Below are 3,057 nucleotides of genomic sequence, written 5' to 3'. Positions count from 1 at the left end.
GACTCTTGCACCGACACATAAAATGACTAGTCTAGTCTTTTATTTAAGAGTTTCGTACCCAAGTGCCAAAGCTCCAGAAAGTTGCAGGAGAAAGCCAAGCAAAGCCTATATAAGAATGGCAGTCGCATTATGGACATCCCATTTGAAAGACAAAACTCTAGGTGGATCCCACCATAGCATATGAGTTCATAAGAAGAGTACTATGACTGGGGTGGTCTTCCAGTTTACTTTTGGGCATTTCTCCTCTGAACCTCCTTCGCTCACTTTTCTATCACCGTGGAAGTGATAGCCTTTGAAAGAAAAGTAAAGTGAAGGTGCATATACTTGATACATGAACCAAGTTGGAATAATATTACCGCATCTTTTCACATGATCAGTACTTTGGCAAATTTGTTTCTATTTCCCAATGAATGATTTCAATATTGACTTCTCCTTCTCGTGTGTTGGGATCTAGCTGTAGTTGTTACCCAATGGCTCCGGGTTTCCCTTTTTTAATGCTTTTTTTCCTTTTTTGCTAAAGGTTTTTTGTTAAATTCAAGTTAACTCGGAATAACTCGAAGTGACTCGGCCGTTTCAACTCGTCGTCACGGTGACATATCGGCCGATTTTTCGGTTAGCCAAGAATCTCAGTATCGTATCGAGAGGGCCCGAGAAGATAACGACTCCGCCGAGACCTCTTGTCTTTGAACCATGGGAGGCAACGAAAAGATCAAAATTTATAGTGTGATTCCATTAGTGTATGAACTAAATTTGGATATAAGTTGGAAGGCCTGTAAGTCCACTTAAGCGCTTTGCTGATTTGCTATTGATCCTGCATCGTCCATGGCATTGTCAATGAAATCTTTGCTTTTTGGTTCAAGGGAGTAATTGAGACTCAACAAAAACTCTGATGGTTAGACTGATGCTTAATAATGAATCCAAAAGGAATAAGCAAGATTAAAAAACTAATTATGTTTTTGTTGTTCTGTGATATTGGTTTACCACTGAAAATGATCTATATCTTATTTGAAAGGGCCCATAAATTGTTCTGATCACTAACTGATCTGAAGTGTCAATGCCAAATCTAGCGGATGCTGATAAAGTTATTTCTGATTGGCGCAGGTCAATCATGAGAAGCTACAATTTAAGCATCATATATGCAATATATGATCTTCTTTCTTCGCTACTATTTGTTAAGTTCTTTTTGCCCGCTCATTGTTACGATGTTCCTTTTTAACAACTCAAGTGAATTGAAAAGCTGCACTTTCTTTAATGCATGCACTTTGGATGGGTGAGTGATTTTCCACTTAGCATTTAGCTTTATACAAGCCAATTTATGGAAGTCATCACTGGATATTTCATTACAAGCATAAGATTTTCATTTCATGAGTTGCTCTGGAAAACTGATTATTAAATGACAAATTGCAGGAACAAAGAAACATTTGGTGATTTTAATGGCAATAGGTAATCAATCTTGGCCTTTGCCTCTTTCAGACTCACACTTTGTAAGCCTTTCTTGTTCCCTCCCAAGTTTCAACCTAACATCTTATTTTGGCTTGCTTGTACACTGCTGGTGGTTTGTCAAATCTTCATCGCCCCCATATACCTCAACTTTCATTCAAATAGTTATCCAAACAAAAAAGTAAATTTAGCCCCTCTAATTAAGTAGTTGGAATTTTGCTTGGCATGCTCTTGTTCTACATAGAGCTACTTCTGCTGGTGATCCTGCTATTTTAGTAATTCTTGCCTACTTCTCCCAAGGGAAGTACTCATTTCTAGGTATTTGGTGTAAAAGGGAGAAGTTCCACAATGTTGTAAGACTTTCTCAAGAATTATGGATCACTGGCACCCTGCGATAAAGAAGATGACTAACTCCTTCAAAATCAAGCTAGGACAAGGTGGCTATGGCTGTGTATACAAAGGAATGTTACACGATGGAAGTCCTGTGACAGTTAAAGTTTTGAAAGAATCAAAAGGAAGTGTAGAAGAATTTATCAATGAGGTGGCAAGTATTAGCAGGATTTCCAATGTCAACATTGTTACTCTTCTGTTTTTCTGTTTCCAGGGTTGCAAAAGGGCTCTTATATATGAATCCATGCCTAATGGATCCCTTGATAAGTTCACTCACGGTGGACGATCCTCTACACATCATCAACTAAGAATGCAAGAACTGTACAAAATTTCAGTAGGAATTGCACGAGGATTGGAGTATTTGCACCATGGATACAATACTAGAATATTGCATCTTGATATTAAACCTCATAACATTCTTCTTGATAAAAACTTCACTCCCAAAATCCCGGATTTTGGCCAGGCTAAACTTTGCCCTGGTAAAGAAAGCATTGTGTCAATTTTAAGCGCAAGAGGAGCCATCGGATACATAGCCCCGGAAGTTTTCTGCAAGACCATTGCAGGGGTATCCCACAAGTCAGATGTCTATAGCTATGGGATGACGGTTTTCGAGATGGTTGGAGTAAGAGAGGACACTGAAGTTGGAGTAGTAGATGATATCAGTGATATGTACTTTCCCGATTGGATATACAAAAGACTAGATCAAGTTGATGAATATGCAATTAATGGAGTTATGACTTATGAATGAAGAGGAGAAAATACTTGCAAGGAAGATGATCATAGTGAGCTTATGGTGTATACAAACTCATCCTTCCAACCGACCAGCAATGACTAAGGTGGTGGAGATGTTGGAAGGAAGCCTTGAGGCCTTACAGTACAGATCCCTCCCTTGAAACCCCCGCAAGGATCTTTAACAGTAGACCTAACCTCTCCTTGTGATTCTGTCATTCTGCTAGACATTATTAATTAATTCGCCAAAAAAACCTTCCAACTTGCGTTTCTGCCAAAATCTGTTTTCTTTTCTAATGATTGTTTCTAATTATTCAGATTAGAAGCTTCAAAATCCGAAATATAGTCAATCAAAAAATATAATTAAAGTTGTGATTTCTTCACGTTATAACTACAATAAAAAAGGGGTAAGTGTCAAATGACGAGGAGTTACAATAATTCTACCTTGAGGACATAATATTTGTAAATCACCACTAATTAATCAATAGACACTGAGTC

At 38.0% G+C, this 3,057-nt stretch overlaps 1 pseudogene; it reads left to right on the top strand.

The window, feature by feature from the left end:
- The first annotated feature begins 690 nt into the window (after positions 1–690).
- LOC113739193 (LEAF RUST 10 DISEASE-RESISTANCE LOCUS RECEPTOR-LIKE PROTEIN KINASE-like 2.4) lies at positions 691–2,723 on the top strand (annotated as a pseudogene).
- The last annotated feature ends 334 nt before the right edge of the window (positions 2,724–3,057 follow it).

Source organism: Coffea arabica, chromosome 4c (genome assembly GCF_036785885.1).
Source record: "Coffea arabica cultivar ET-39 chromosome 4c, Coffea Arabica ET-39 HiFi, whole genome shotgun sequence".
Taxonomy (NCBI): domain Eukaryota; kingdom Viridiplantae; phylum Streptophyta; class Magnoliopsida; order Gentianales; family Rubiaceae; genus Coffea; species Coffea arabica.
Note: the sequence above shows the minus strand (reverse complement) of the source record. Positions and strands in the feature narration are given on the sequence as shown.